This window comes from Hyposmocoma kahamanoa, unplaced genomic scaffold (assembly GCF_003589595.1).
Source record: "Hyposmocoma kahamanoa isolate Upper Pololo Valley unplaced genomic scaffold, ASM358959v1 202, whole genome shotgun sequence".
Classification (NCBI taxonomy): Eukaryota; Metazoa; Arthropoda; class Insecta; order Lepidoptera; family Cosmopterigidae; genus Hyposmocoma; species Hyposmocoma kahamanoa.
Genome location: NW_020653726.1, coordinates 7,320,724 through 7,338,550, shown reverse-complemented (window position 1 = coordinate 7,338,550; position 17,827 = coordinate 7,320,724). Strand labels below are relative to the sequence as shown.

Genomic DNA, 17,827 nt, shown 5'->3' with positions numbered 1-17,827 from the left:
AAAGTTTGCTATTTAAAAAAAGCACTTAAGCAGCTTTTCAATTTAAGCGAAAGCGTTGGTCCGTTCATTACTCAAGTTTCATTTTTTACATCGTGCTTATGTTTCAAATCCCGCCATCTATGTTTCCTAAACAAATTAATTCGTCAATGTAAATAATAATTTTGTAAATAAAAATAAAACTCGTATTTTACAAATAAACTTATCTTAAAACCTTTAGTGGTCTACTCTGCTTTCGCTATCAACAGAACTTTATTTAACATAAAAAAATTTTTCCGTTTACCACACCTTTACCTCGAAAAACGTGTAAAGTCCCCAACCCGCATTGGACCGCAGAAACGTGCCCATAAGTGGGACGTCTGAATGGGTTGATGATGAACCACTTTTTGATTTAAATTTAACTTGGTATCTATTTGGCAGATCATTTATTGTTAATCAAATAATATGTAATCTGGAGCTCACAGCGCCATATTGTCATTGGGCAAATGCTGCCCTACACACAATGCGCGGACAAATTAGAGCTTCTGAACGTTTATTGACAGATTCTATTATAAACCAATTCAGTGTCTACGCGGTACGAGTCGAAGCATAAATAGTTAATAATTTTTTTAAAAGTTAATAGCGACGTTTCTAGCCAGGGCAGGTAGCTGTAAAGTTACCTAACTGGGTGACGAAATACTTCCATAGATATCCCATTGATAGCGCTACGGCTGAAAAGTCGTTGGAAACCAAATACAAAGATCCGATAAAGAACAAGCACATGGAAAAATTCGTGGGGTCCGCTAGTTCGTTCCGTGGCTTACTTGGCATAGCATCTGGTACGGTTTACTAGAAGACGTCGGTTCGAATCCGGCCGAATCGAATAATCTTTGTATTATTAAATTACAAACAGTCGAAACGCTACATATAGAGTATCATAGTTGGGTAATCTAACGTCTGAAATACATAGGTAACTCTCGGTAAAAGTCGGTAATGATGTTCGAGTAAATATGCGAGTTTAGTCAGATGAGTTCTCTAACTTTAATCAATGAACTTGGTTCCAGCTACAAACATACAAATTAGTTTCCGAGCAGTCTCGGTTCGTGCACCACGCTGTTATTCAATGTAGTAGTAACACTTCTAAAGTTTAGGTGTTCTTCATTTACTTTTAATTTCCATGTCTATAAACAGAACAATTAAATTAATGAAAAAACTTTAATTATGTAAGCTATTTATTATCGAAGTTGCTCTTTTTTCGGTACAGGATTATCTCTCATTCGAACTCTCTATAACATTCATTTATCATAATACTAGATTCTGGGTTCCTCTAGATGAATTATGTATTATACAGAATGGTGTTGCAAACATTGTGTATGGGACATTATGCACTGGTTTAAACTTTGTGTATTTTATCTCTTTATATTAAATCTTTATCTTTTATTTTTCAAAGAATAAATGCTATAAAGAGTTGGCTTCACGTGGCTTTACTACTTTTTCATATCCTGCATCTACCTACGCCACCGGAGCTAACAAAACAATAGAAAATACATTTTTGTTCTTAATTGCATTTAAATAGATCTAAGGATATCTACAAATTTGTAGCTTAGTAACTTGTATTGTTATCTCTGAGCGTTAGAGACCATGTTATGAATAGGCGACATAAAACGGCACCCTAAATCTGCAGCTTAACTGTTATTATGTAAGTAAACTGCGCAAGCTTTACGTAAAATATGTCATAGGCCCGTGAAGATTTACTGCGTATAATGTCGACAAGGACTGCAAAGAAGCAATGATTTATTGTATTGTGAATGTGTACCTGTTTATATTTACGTGCATGAAGTATAACTTAAGTTGGTAGGTGCCTTTGTAAGGGAACAGCCGATGTGTGAAACATTCTTCTACGCAATTCTTTGGTAGAACAAAATAACACATACTCCAGCAGATCATTAGTATAGTCCTCAAAATAATAATAATAATAAAACATTTATTCATAAGCACATTTACAATAAAAAGGTTAACAGTTAAGAGTGTTTGTGGACACTAGTGGCAATGAAAAGGATGGAACCTCAGCACTACTGCTTTTTTTCAGGTTCCACATTCATACATGGACATCCGCTGCTGACAATTGTCAAACCTCACAAGAATTACATTTTAAATTTGTAGGACATGCTTAAGATTAATTTATTGTTTCGATGAGCACACGAGTATATATATTACATGTAAAAGAACATTAAATACCGGATGCGAACGGTACTGGAACAGGTCTCAACTTCTTACATACTTATAAACGTACTTATGTGACAAATAAACTAAGAAGAAACTTAAAACAAAGAAAAGAAAATAATAGTACTGCATTTCTTCAAAATGCTTAGAGCCTATGCACACGACGTATTTTATACGCGCCGACGACGCGCGTTTCACGACAACGTGTTTACGGCGCCGTAGAGGCTCAAAAGGCAGATAGTCAGTCGCGTTTGTATCGATTCAAACGCGCGCAAATATCGCGTTGCAAACAAGAAGCTTATACATATACTCCACTGAAGTTTACACTTAGAATTTCATGTAGTTGCTTCATTTTAAAAACTAACTGAATTTAACAAACGAAACTAAAATTAAAACTATCTCTTATCAGAATGCTCGATACATACGCGCGAGTACAGCGCCCCTGGGGCTCGTATACGCGTTGTGTGAACAATCTAGGGTGCATTCATGATGGTATGGTGAAACGATCTCGTGTCCGGAACTCGACCACCAAGTGCCTATTTTGCGTGTGTAGTGCATTAATGATAAAAATCACTGGCAATGAAATAGTACATTTTGCACGCACATATTCATATATTTCATGTGTTATACGATGGGTAAATCATTAATTCTCATAGGCAACCATTCCGCGGGTAGTATTTACGAATGCAAAGCCTGCGGTAAACTGCGACCATAATGCCAAGCGCCGAACGTTTTAATGGGTTAACCTTTATTTACAGCAACTCAAATGTGAACTAATGGTAACAGACATAAATATGTTTGAGGTTCCTGTTTCTGTATGTATGACATACACAAACAGGGAATTGCACAACAAATTCTTACAAAAAAGGTTTAAGTGTTCTAAATAAAATATTGCAACTGGAAAAGAATGTTTATTTATTATTTATTTATTTATTTAATAACGTACCACGCCAGCACATCAAGCGACACATTGACGTATCTTTTTCGAACACAAATGTGTAGTCTGATGTACCGTTGTCCGTACATCCACATGTTTCTAAAATACTTAAATAATTATTTTAATTTCTAATACATGTCCCATTAAGGAGTATTTATCACATTAGATTAACAAACAATGTGAATTTGAAACAATTACACTTGAATTCATACGACTATAAACTAAATTTAATTATTGTTTATGAGATATGGTTTTACACCATCAATAGGCACTTACTTAATCAATACTAAAACATATTATTGTATATTATATTATATTACACTTAAATTACCTGATGACGATTGCAATATATGCATACTTATGTTGTTTGTGTCCTTATAGGATTGGAAGTTCAAATAATCAAGTTAGTTTCTCCTTTGACGTTCCAGATTCGATCCCCGGCCGGGTCAATGTAGAAACTAACTTTTCTATATGATCTCGGGTCTTGGTGTTTGTGGTACAGTCGTTGTTTTCATAAAATTAGTACTTTAATTACTTACTTTGGGACCAGAGTAACTTACGTGATATTGTCTAGTATTTATTTATTTGCTTATAATTATATGATGTGATACATCAGTCAGTGGATTGAAGACAAAATTATGTTTCAGGATGAAGTTTGTCGAACATATAAGTATACTAAAGAGTACAATGAAGGAATTTCATGCATCAATATTCCTTCAGTTTTAGCTGAAAAGGCCCAAAACCAAAGTTGTAAACATTTAAAGGTACAATCAAATTAAAAGTAACAATCAAATTGGGTTATTTGCTTTTATTGTCTGATAGCCGTAAAACCGCTTGCAAGAGTTGACAACCTTCGGTGAAGTCGGGCCATTTTAAATATTGCTTCAATTATTATTTCGGCAATTTAAAAAGTTAGTATCGTATTCATTTATTACGGAAAGCTAACGAAACACATTTTCAGAATATTACTACCTACTATAAGCATAGTATAATAAGATAAATATGGTAAATATATGGTATATCATTGTTGTAAAACTGAATAAACAAATATAAACATAATATTTGTTTGTTTAGTTTTTAAATAATGATAACGATGTACTTGTAAGTTGTACATGACTGTTGTACAAGGTACGTACGTTACAGTTTAACCCAACTCTAAACTTAATATGGACCCGTGCTGCCTTAGGGACGGTTGTGACCTATTTCTGGGCTTCAATGTTAGAAGACTACGAAGCAAAATAGTACAATAACTGAAAATAATTTTGCATTTGGGTGAAACATTGTACTTTAATTTCCACCTATGAAAAGGAAAGTAACCACTAATATACGAAACATTTAAAATAATAACACAAGTGGGAAGTATGCTTTCGGGTCTATTGCGTATATTTGTTTGTCAAATAAAATGACATCCTGTCTCGTTAATCTCCGAAACGTGGCTTTGTTTGAAAAAAACAAATATGCGCAATCTACATCCGCAAAATATTGTTTCATTTTCAATGTAACAATCACGAAAACCTGATTCTCGAATATAACTATTAATTGGTCAATTCACTAATGACATCACTCTGTATAAATGAATGACATACGAGTAATAGTGCATCATTCAATTTTTTAGCTCCGTAAACGCTTCAAAGTTTATGAAATCTTATTATCTTTTACAACTTTAGGAAATTAATAAACGACTCTTTTAAGCACTGCTACTGCGGCCTAGTCGGCCAATTCATGTTTTGGTCGCCCTATATTGTCCAATGCCCGGTTCAATATTCTTGCTTTAAATTCGTTCCCTGCTCGGTAAATAAAAAGCAATTTTATTCCGTCTCGGCAAATAGCCCATGACGTTTTCCTGTGTAGATGAAAATAAAATATTTTTAACCAATGTCAATTGCCAAAACTCTACATAAAAATTGAGAATATGAGCACAGTACTATTTTCTAAACTCCAAGCTTCGAAGCCACTAGAATTTGACTGAAACATACGAATAAAAAATATTGATAAACTCCATTGACCTACCAACAAAAACTCATATAAACGAGTATCATAAGATCAAATCTCCTTCCGCCGTCTTTATCATAAACCACGTAATATACATTTTTAGCGAAATTGAGCTATTAACATATCTAGAATCAGCGAAATCAGATTTACAACCCTCTATAAACAGTTTTTTATATCTTATTTAGTTTCAGTTTGTTTTATTGTTAAACAAAATCAACGTAACGGACATCTTTCAATAAAAAAATTTTGGTGCCAAGGTCTCGAAAGATACCTGCCAAAAAACTGCATCGATGCAGTCGCGCGTCTGTATATATGCAATCGCGCATTTCACGAACACGCGTTTGCATCGCTGTGTATAACCACTCTAAAATTTCTGCCCCCTTGTCAGAAATAATGCATTTGCATTTGAGAATCAGGTTTTCGTGATTGTTACATTGAAAATGAAACAATATTTTGCGGATGTAGATTGCGCATACACACATCAAAAAAAGTTTGCGATCACTTCGAAAAACTGAAATCTTTTTTGTTACTGTAGATCATATTATGATTTTTTCTTCTTTTTAGATTCTTTATTTAAAAATAAATTAGAACATAAAACAATGACCCCGTTCAATTGTTTTTTCATATAAAAAGGCTTTCAGTCCTAGCTTACGCTCATTCAGAAATCTGATTTAGTCATTTATAAGCGATTCAAGATATTTTTCGCGGAAAGTTGTGATTGAAAAAATGCCAAGAGGATTATCAGAGGTTTTACGAGCTAGAATAGTAACTTTGAGGGAAGAAGGATACACCACGAGAGTAATAGCACGCAGACTTGCTATATCCCAATCCTGTGTCGTGGCTACGTTGCAGAGGTATCACGGAATGGGGAATTTAGCTGACCGACCCCGCAGCGGTCGCCCAACTGTTTTGACAGCTGCCCAAAAGCGCTATATTAGATTGCTGGCAGCCCGTGATCCAACAATCAACGCCACTAAAATAAAAGCAGAAGTCAGGGCCGCCTCTGGGCTTGAAGTTAGCACGCAGACCGTTCGCAATTGCTTGCACCAGGCTGGATTACGAGCACAGAGGTCTTGGCGAGCTCCGCTCAATTCCCGGCAACGTCAACAACGAAGATTGCAGTGGGCTAGACTTCGGCAAAATGAAGAAGGTGAGGACGAAAACATTTGGCAAAACTGTCTCTTCGTTGACGAATCCCGAATCAGCACTCATCCAGATAACCGACGTGTCCGTGTCTGGAGAAGACCAGGCGACCGTGAAAGACAAAGAACTGCCACTGAAACAGTTCAGCAAGGCGGAAAATCGGTGTCCTTTTGGGGTGGCATTATGATTGGAGCTAGAACGCCTTTGATCCCGTATCGGGGCTTCATGACAGCAGACATGTACAAAGCAGTTGCTATTGATGATATCCTCAGACCATTCCGAGTAAACCATGGGCACCAATTTGTACTGGTCGATGATAATGCGCCCGCACATCGAGCTCAACGAGTCAATGCTGCTCTTCAAGAATACGATATCACACGATTAGACTGGCCTACCGGCTCGCCCGACTTAAACCCAATAGAGCACGCGTGGGATGCTCTTAAACGAGCAGTATGGAACCGTGAGCCACGTCCCCAGACAGTTCCAGAGCTCAGGGAAGCCGCTATTGAAGAATGGGATAGGTTACCCCAGGAAATGCTGGATAACTTGATCCTCTACATGCCCAGGAGGATCTTCGCAAGTATTCGAGCCAGGGGAGGAGTTATTTTATATTGAATTCACACCTTTTAATAATAAATTGTTGTTTAAGTTTAATTTAACAGTCTTTTTCTTTCTATGAAATTTCTATCACTATTACATTATGATTAATGGCTCAATTTTTTAAAATAAATAATAAAAAATAGTTTTATATTTTAATTTCAAACAGGGTATTCCTAGGAAATGAAACTATTTTTCCGGATTTAAATCGCGTATATTTGTTTTTTCAAACAAACCGACGTTTCGGGCCCTTTACAGGTCCCATGGTCACGGTTGACTGACCAGTCACACGTGACCAGACAGACGTGACGTAGTCGTATGAATTCAGGTCTAATTATTTCAAATTCAGAGATTCAAATGGGACATGTATTACAAATGAAAATAAAAAGTCGCCTATAAATCCCAAGTGTAGCGATGCAATCGCGTGTTTGTATCGATGCAGTCGTGCGCTTACATCGCTGCTTAAAATCGCGCGCGCGTGTAAACGCAGACGATTAGCGACTGCATCGCTGCTAAAAGTTGCCGTGTGTAACCCATCTCAATCGAATATCTACACCATAAAGTTAAGTTTTATTGGATTTTACTTACCTAAAATAAAGATATTCGATAATTAAAATATGAAGACGCAGCGTAGGCAGACCACCAACAAGGTGGACCGATGACCTTGTGAAGGTTGTGTCCGTCGGAATCAGAATCCGTTGGATGCAAACAGCGCAAAACCGATCGTTGTGACTATCTTTGGAGGAGGATTGTATGTCACTTCAATTGTAACCAAACACGAACATTAAAATTCTTTCTTATATCCAAATTGTAAAGGCATGGCATAGTATAATAAGACAAGTATGGTAAGTCTATGCAAAAAACGTAGCAGCGTGTCTTATATGTGTGCACGCTCGTCGCACGCCTTGTACGGACGCACACATTCGCATAATAATGAAAGGCGCATGGCACGACCTGCGGCACGCTATGCAATGCGTATGCATCACGAGATTGTGCGAATGTCTGCGTCCATACACGGCACGCGGCGAGCGCGCACACATACAAGTCACGCTATAACGTTTGTATAGAATTACCATACTAGTTTTATTACACTGTGGTAAAGGTTACTTTAATTTCAGTAGCCAGCTGATGAGCACAAATCTATAATTAGACATAAGGCATTACAATGAAATATGTTACTAATACAATCAACATACCACTTCTATAGTTCGTTTAGACGTTAGGTAGTTGTACAGGGGGTCATTTCGTATCTATCCTTAGAGACCCAATTGTCTCAGCAGAAACACAATTATTTGAAATAAAATAATTCATTTAATTTGTAATATTAAATTAATAAATGCGTTCAACACCACTGCTAATCATCATAATCAACCCATTTATGTGCCCCACTTCTGGGCTCGAGTCTCCTTTCAGGCAAGGGTTTAGTTCATAATCCTCCACGCTGGCTCAGTGCGGCTTGGTGATTTCACTCGTTTTCCGAGGGTGTAATGTTTATTCGACGAGCAGGTTTCATCTCGATGTTTTTCTTCACCAAAAAGCTCTGCGTCTGCTTCAAAGGCGGTAGGTCAAACCCTGGGGCCTACCATAACCTTTCAAAAAACAATCTTATTTCAATGTAAGCTTATAATAAGCTAATTATAATGTTACTCATATTCGTACCATGACAAACCTATCAGCCATGTAATGTATTATTGCTAAAGTGACTAAAAGAACGAATGATTTCCCAATATTGTCTATTCCTTACTAAAAATAGGAAAGAAATAACGCCATATGAACTGTATAATGCCATCTTTTTCCTTTTTGATGTTACGAATCGTCCTATCGTAGTATAATGTTAAAGTAGATATTTAATATTATTTACATTCAGAAAATTTTAACTGCCAAAAAAAGAAAAGTATGTAATAATGAAATCCGTTAAAATTACATTGTTTTCAATTATTTTTCCGCATTTTCTTGAAGAAAAATAATAATAATAATAACGCACACACTCAACATAGCCCCGCACTAGGGAAACTCTGTGTCGCGGGTGCCATGGACACACATATAGACAACCACAAATTACACCCAAACTCACGAGAGAAATAAATGTAGGCCATACAAATATTTCTCCCGGCCCGGGAATCGAACCCGGGGACCTCTGCGTGGCAGTCCGGTATGGTAACCGTTCGGCCACGGAGGCAGTTAAAAATAAATAAAACAAGCTGAGTCTTGATAGTCACGTTGTGAATTCGGAATTATAGTCTAGTGTCAACTGTTAGTGTGGCCAAGGAGCATATACCTATAGATGGCGCTGTCATAATTTTACGAAATAAACATGCCGTATTTTTATTTGACGAGAAATTATTTCTCATGTACTATTAAATAAAAAAATAAACAAAATACTGAAGAGATATACATATATATGTAAATTAAAAGTTCAACTTAATTTTTAATCATTACAAATCAATATTTAGACAATAAATTCGAAAATAATATTGTTTCCATTGCATCCGTGCAACTATTTTAAGATTGCTAAATTTGACTTAAGAACAATATTACTTTAATGTCAAAGTCACGTCACAGTACGAACTGAGTGAATGAATAGTCACAAAGCTGCCAATAAAACATCATAGTTTTAGCTTACTTTAAGCGCGTCATGGTACGAAAAGTCAATGTAAGGGTAAAGTAATATTGTTTTAAGAGGTTGTGGTAAGCCCCCTGAGCCTACACACCGATCTGTGAATCACACTCATCTCTTTTATTTATCTTTTTTATTTCTTTTTATTCTTCTGCCTTGTAAGTTGTCTGTCATGTTTCTAAGCATCGTCAATTTAACTTTAGTACATAATTAGAGTATAATTACACGCACCTACGTATTTTGATTATATTTGAACTCAGAAATTTCTAGCTGTGACCTAGTAGTGCTGTAGGTTCAAGCGTTTCTATATTGGTCATTGTCAGCAGATCCACGTGACTGTGACCGACAAAATAATTATTTGGGTGTAAAGTCGAAATTTCTGTCTAAATACTATATTTCTTCACAAACAAAATTGAGAGCTAACTTTCAATGGGTTCATCAATTTGGGGACTATGATATTACAGACAGACGACGACGCCAAGTTTAAACTGTGCCGAAATTCCAATTTTCAAAACTATATGAATCCCTATATTCACGGAAACACTTCATTTATCCTCGACATTGTCCTAGGAATTTTAAGAGTCGCAACTATAGAGGAGAGTCTCGAGAAAAGCGGACTTCGTAAAGCACCTGGATATCACTGCTGTACCGCATCTGCTTACCCGTACTACGGAGTATCAGAAAATAATATTATTTGTAACATATACAAACTACAGAGACCAAGAAGCTGGCATAATTATGATTTAAAATTCTTTCCTATGGTGTTTTTTGTTTGTAAATATTTAAGTTATCCAAATAAATAATAAAAATGTAAATATTTAAAGCTTCGGAATGCCTTCTAATTCCTAACATTTACTGAATTTATGTATATAATTTGGCTGTATGTTATAGCAATTGAAATGTGTCGAGTTCATGTCACAATCGAGAATTGATGGTAAAGGGGGTTGCTCAATGAATGGGCGGCAAGCGCAGTCTGCCACGCTCCGCCGAGCGCGCGAACGTTAGACGCGGTGGCAACGCGCCTCAACAAGTGGCTCGATATTCCAACTTATCCGTGTTGGAATAAAAAAAAACAAATAAAACCAAGTAGTGACTATATAGTTCGTGAAAAGAGTGATAATACATTTTAATACTGGTGAAAAATGTAGTCATCAAGTGATTTCATAGTTCCCGCCTGTGGATTTTCGGTTTAAAACTGAATTAGGCAGCATCTGCATTAGTCATCCGTCCTAAAGTCTTAATTTTTTTATGTCTAACCTTTAATACAGAGTATTATTATTGCTTTTATATTATATCATTTCGTTTGATTCTAAAATTAGAAATTCGATTTAATCTTTAAGACCTTAAAATAATATTCGGTAGAATTGCCGCAATTTGTGTTTATGAAATATAATATTGCTACCAAAGTTGAGTTTTAGCTGTTTATGAAATTAATAATTCAAGGAAAGGAAATTTTCTCTATTATTGTGTAGGATTAATACGAAGTAAATTACTAGTTACGCTATAAATTTTCGGTGACCCATTAATAAAGTTAGTGTTATTTTCTTTCAGTAAATTTGACTCTTGTACACAAATAATAATAGTTGCTCTTTGTTATTTTGATATGTCTTCGACAAAATAGACATTTCTTCTTTTGGTTCTAGTGGCTTCGGTCACATGCAGATTTAGCTTTATTACAAAAAAAGGTATTTGCCAATACGTTTCGACGTAAAATACATATTTCGAATTAGTTTTTTTTTTATTAACATATTTTATTTTCTAAACTCAGTTATTAAACTTACTTAGTTAAACTTCGAGCAATTTATATAAGGTGGATAATCTCCTCCCTCTAAAATTACGGAATGATTCAAAATAAAAGCCAAAAATTTGAAACAAAATATAAAAATAGTTATTTTTTGCTAAAATTGATGACCAGGCCGATAAAGATAGGGAACATTGGGCTTTGGGATCAGAAGTAATATAGGTACTGACACGCAGGTTCACTCTTCAAAACCTACTACAAATTGTTCTACGCAAACAGTCTGTAGTGAGTTTTACTAAAAAATCGCTTTGTCCTTTACCGGTCCGATATAATAATGGGTTTAGGATGTTGATGGGGCTGCTTTGCTTTTGCAGTACGTCTACGATGTCTGGGCCGGGTTGATGTTTCAATGCCATAATCCGCAAGAAAACTACCTCAATGCTCAGCAGATTGAGGAGCAGCACCAAAATTTTTCTGGTCATACATACCTAATGGGTATGACCTGCGCTTTATGAAGTTTTCATTCGGGTCATGATCGCATAGTCTCATGAGAGTGTATTGGATCGGGATACGAGTGAGAAATCGCAATCTACTTCCTTGCCACTTTCATGTTCATGTTAACTTTGTGTTACTTTCTATACTTATTAATATGAATACCTTTAACCTCGCCATCGGGTTAATTGTTTAAATAATACACTATCTAGTGTAATTGCTAGTTGCACATAAATCATATAGAATAAAATCAAATAACAATAATGCCGGGATTTCTGAGGGAGGTATATACTCTGTGTTAATTTCCTCCTTGCAGTTTAGGTACGTACAGTCTGCCGATTCCGATCTCTGAATTATTTTTGAACCTGAAAATGTGTCTTTTGCACTTTTATAATTTTTGACGACAAATTGTACCCAATATCTACGAACAAAATAAAAAGTAAAAAATAAGTCCCTAAAATCCAAAATTTTACATTTTCGTTTAAATTTTTTTACACAAAGACGGCCAGCGCTTGGGTCATAATAGAAAACAAAAGCACGCTATACCTTGTAACTTCATAAGTCGTACTTACGAGCATAATAACAAAAAATGACGCACTTAAATCTTTTCGTTGTAGCTATTGCGTTTCTTGAACCGTTTCTTATTTTCTTGTCTCGAACGCTGGCGAACTTGGATATAAAGATAGTCGATATAGTTATTATCTTTTTGTCCTTTTCCTGCTGGTCTGTTCCCCAATAAAATACTTTCGACCTTTTGAAGGTGACAGTGAATAGTTGCTTTCTAGCAAGCATACTCTATTCTCGAGCACATCGTAACTTACCATAAGGTGAGTTTCTGATGAATGCATAAATCTGAATAAATAAAAACTGACAGTTTATACAAAGTGTCTAAAATATCCGCAATTTAGAAGATCTATAATATTAATATTTAATTTATTTATTTACTTATGGCGTAGCTACGTAATACAAACTGTGAAGTTGCTTTAATTAGAATAGGAGTAAATTTGCATTCCTATGACGGCCCCACAACGACGGCATTTGCAACGTAAATAAACGTACTTACAAATTAAGAAATTGTTGAACAAAATACATAAATTCTACTTAGAAACAATAGGAAGAAAAATTTTTAAAATAGTACAAATCATATTATTACATACATATCAACAATAACATTTTTGAATATCCAGCATATTCAACTTATCTTTACAAATATTTAAATTAGTGTAGCGTCTATGGGAGAATATCGTCCAAATTCTTACAAAATTCATATATGTATGTAGAAAAAAACAAACACAAAATAATTTCAGTGACGTGACTCATTTTTCGTATTATTATAAGTATTATTTTTTATAATATCGTCTGCTTAAAGGTAAAACTACATAAGTGACATTTAGTTATGGCAAGAAAATCAGAATCTTTCTGGAGTTAAAACTCAATAATAAAAAAAGAATAAACTAGCATAACCTGCATAATTGTGTAATTTAGAGGCTTTTGTGAGACATGTCACTTATGCGGTACTTTTAAGCAGATATTGTAAGTGATACCTATATAGCAGAGAAAAAGTATTTTGGATACGCTTACTGCCAGTCTTAAACTAGGCATTTTTTTAATAATATCAAGTGACAGGACAGCACAACAACATCATGATATTCAATAAACATAAAAATATTATTCTAATTACTTCGACCTAAATAACCCTTTTATATACTATATAAACCCTTTTGTAAACCAGAGATAAAATAAAAATCGGTTATTAATGATTGTTCGCTTTTATTACGTGAGACTTAAAAATAATCAAGGCTCTGGAATGTAATTAATTGTCACTAGGCTATTGGTTTCTTACGTCATTGATATTCGATTAGTGAGTCCCACAAGTTTCAAAATATAAATCTATCTATGTTTGGATTTGGTATTTATATTTTGTAATATTTATTTAGGTATGTTGTCAAAGCGAATTCGCGCCATCTCTGACGGGGTAGTTACGGGTGATGGAAGGTAAACAAATGGAGAAAGGAATTGGTCTTTACATAGTAATTTCTTTGGTGCAAATACTGTACGCCTTTCAAAAATATATACATATATTTACAGTAATCGATTGTATTTAATCGTTCTATTCTCATTATGCACTTGTATGAAATAAAAGATAGACTGTAAAATAAGCTAAATAAGAAGAAACAACCATACACTAATCACGCTCGAAACAAACAAGCGGAAAAAACTACAAACGAATGGATTGAGCTGGAGGATTGAGCAAAAACTTCCGTTTAAATGTTTTAAAGCGCCAAATATAAATTTATCTCAGCTGTGGGAGTTCTTCTGGGATCCCCGCATTACTGCAGAGCATTTTTGCTTGCAAATAAGGAGCAATATTCGCGTCTAGTTTATTAAACTCCATCCTTTATTCCAGTCACAAGGGAATGTACCGAATTGTATTTTTGAAAATAAATGATGTGGTCATTAGTAAGTGGTTTATAGACAAAAAAAATGTTTGACAACACAGATACATGTACTTGAACGAGAATATTTAGTTAATTTCTGTCTGTCACCGCCAAATCTGTCACTGCGGTGACAGTCGCAACTAATAAGTTACTCCGCGATGCTGGGCAAACATAACTAAAATTTAATTACGACTGCGACTTCCTAGTGACATCTGCTCCAGGGAATGGCGGACGTAACCAAATTGGTTCTAGAAGTATATCTATCCGCCCCACATATAATCCGCCCCTGCATGATTGTCACTTACACTTTTGCTATTGCAATTTAAAGAGCCGGGGTAGCCTAAGTATTTGACCTACCGTCTCGCAAACAGAGCCCGTGGGTTCGAATTTAAACTCGCACCTCTGAGTTTTTAGAAATTTATGTGTGAAATTTAATTTGGAATTTACCAAGAGCTTTTCAGTGAACGGAAACATCGTCATGAATCAGGCGTGTACATCGATTAAGGTTCTCAATCCTCGGAAAATGTGTGAATTCTCCAACCCACACTGAGTCAGCATGACGACCTATGGCAACGCCAGAGAGGTGAGAATGCTGATGATGATTACAATATTAGATATAATTTAAATCGTATCACATTATACACAAGAATAATAACTATATTTTTAATAGTATATCTTATTTATAGGTTCACAAGAAATTTGCTTTAAAACAAGAAGGATGTAACCCTTTTATCAAAGTTGTAAACATTACTAGCTATTAAGCGTATAGCCAAGAGACATTTTGAACGTTGTATTTGGGACCGCTCTTATTGTAACGTTTATAGAGTTGAATTTAAATTTTAAGTGTCAAGCTTTACTTGTTCTTGACCCTGTAGGCAGTAATGACACATCGTTAAGTTGCCTAAATGAATGAACATTAACTACTGAAATGTTGTCGTTTCACGAATAATACGTAGAATACCGAAACACAGGCGCTTTTCAAAACTGATTTATTTAATGTTTTAATATTTATTTGTGATTGTATCGAAAGCTAATGCAATCGTAAGGTAAAAGTTGCAAATATTCTGGATTTTATTGTGGTATAGATATTTCAATGCAAAATATGACGATTAGGTTTAATCAGGTTGTTTGTTGCGATAAAAATAACGATAATTATACTTATATCTTAGTTTTTATTTTCAATGTTTTTTAATTAATTACAAAGACGACGTGATTACAAAGTGACGTTTGTATTTATTTTGTTTTTATTATACCAAGTGACGGGAAGAACAAGCTGTCACTCGCCAGTCCATAGCAGTTACAGTATAACTCAGAGCTTTAACCGCAAAGATCTAAGGGGCACTGCCACTACGCCCATCACCCTTACTCATAAGTTGACAAGTCCTGTAATTTCAAAAGCACCTTTACTCTTCAAAACCGAAACGCAGTAGTTTGCAATAGTTTCTCTGCTGCTACTAATAGATGTAATTATTATTAAAACTCAATTATGTATTTGTTAAGGTATTCACTTCTTGCAAGTACTAAGATCTAACATAATTACTACGTAGTGCTCTAAAAGTCGTGACAAATTTTAGATTTATTTGGCAAGTACACATAATATATAGTGTGATAGAATAAAATATGTTAACGATGTAAATGAATCATATTATATTTAACGTCTAAAAAGTGATAGCAAATAGTAATTATATAGGTTACACAATTACGTGTGCGGCAGACCACACGTGAGGACGTCAGAAATAATTTGGTTACGCCTTGGGCAATTGTGATTAAATTGTGCTACGTTCGCTAAATTTTCCAATTAAGTTGCGTCTGCTACGAGTTTTAGAAGATTTAGCCATGGCAGACCGAAATAAAGTGCTTGATTTCAAACTATTTTGAGACCTGTGTGTTCATGACAAGAAACAACTTGTACAAAAAGATACAGTTCCACAAATTTTGGTCCAGTAAATAAATAATGGACTGCCCGCATCTCTGTTTCCTGAAAGTTACAATTTAGGGCTATTCGAGGCAAGAGTGAATAGGCATTTAGTAGACAAATGCATAATAACATCGTCGGCCACATTATGGCCAAGACTTCGTCTATTTGACGTAACAAATATATATTTTGTATGGAATGGCTGTTTTTTTAGACGTACGTATATATAGGGTTATTTGTAAAATATCAACAATCTCGCAGGACATAGTAAATACATATATACTTACACAGAGTAATATATACTAACATCATAAACGACAACTTTTACTTCAAGACTTTTTACAAAACGTAATATAAATTGCACGTATGTAACAGGCACAACGTGCAAGTGAACTGTCCGAATACCACCACCCCCGTTCCTGCGCTTTGCATCGGACTGGTATTTTACGCTTGTGATTTATTTTATTACCACGCAGATTTGTCATCGTTTACAACGATCTTTTTAATTATTTTTATTTTTGTATGAAAATAATACAGATGAATCGTTAAAAGTCATGCAACAATTGTATATTTTTTTATGGAGAAACTAAAACGAGCCAATATACACCCAAAGGTGGTTAGCCGCCCGAGCTTTAGCGAGGGTGTCTATTACTCCGAGGGTTTATTTGATTGAGGGTTTATATTGGCTGTTAATCCTGAGGTGAAAACTTTACTTTTCACTTCGATTGCGAGAAAAAAATAGTCTATTAAGTACGAAAAACTATTTAAGTGCTAAAATGGTCCATTTACATATGCACTAACACAGAAAAATAATATGACGCCTCCGTCTATGTCGAAAAGACACGGAACTAAAACCGGGTGTAGCTTTTTGCCACAAACTTGAGTAAGTGTTAAGGGATAAAATTATGCACTTTACGCCTAGGGATTAAATGATGCACTTTACGCCTCGCTTTTGTTAATTTTATCAAGGTGCTACGTGCTAAGATTGTTTATTTAATTTGAGTAGAAACATCAGATTTCAAATCCTGAAATAAGTTGAACTTACCATATATTTAAATATGTACCTATACAATCTTCCAAGGGGTTGCCCAAGTAATTAAGCACTTTAATTAACTAAATGGAAGAATAGAGACGAATCAATGCAACTTTAAAAAGAACCAAATTATGGTTTATAATAAGGACAAAGAAAAAGCAAAAAATGAGAGGCAATTAAATATAAGCTAATAATAAAACTCAATTATGTAAGTTAGGAAAAGATAAATTCTATATACTAATTCGAAGTTAATTGCTTTTCTATATTCAGTAGATAGTCACCAATCGAATTAAGTGGTTAAAACGTTTAAAGGGAGTGGGTGGTTTGTGGGCAGTCTGGTTGTTGATGATTTGAATGTTTTAAAACACCGTAAAGATCCTTTTTAGTAAGTTATTGTATTTATTTTGTTAATTTATTTTAAATGTACAGATGCATACTGAGGGGGCCATATTAAAAAAATATATATTTTAATTTTTTTATAAAAATCATAGTATTTTCGCAGTGGAAATGTTGTAGTTATACTTTTAAGAATAGTTGCAGATATAACGTATTAATAACAATAAAAGTAGAATATATTTTTTATGATGCCAAGCGACACGCCAGTTCATAGCAGTTCCAAAGATCGCAATCGCAAAGTTCTGAGGGGTATTGCTACTGCGCCCACAGAGTTATGTAATTTCACCAGAACCCTTACCTTTCAAAACCGGAACAATTTTTTCATAC

At 34.8% G+C, this 17,827-nt stretch overlaps 1 protein-coding gene across 1 annotated transcript in view; it reads left to right on the top strand.

The window, feature by feature from the left end:
- Nucleotides 1–10,465: 10,465 nt before the first annotated feature.
- Nucleotides 10,466–17,827, top strand: part of LOC113227202 — a 155,754-nt gene continuing 148,392 nt past the window's right edge. Inside the window, exon 1 of the mRNA XM_026460090.1 lies at nucleotides 10,466–10,620. The gene's annotated coding sequence lies outside the window, so the exon portion shown is untranslated. The remainder of the gene's footprint in view (nucleotides 10,621–17,827) is intronic.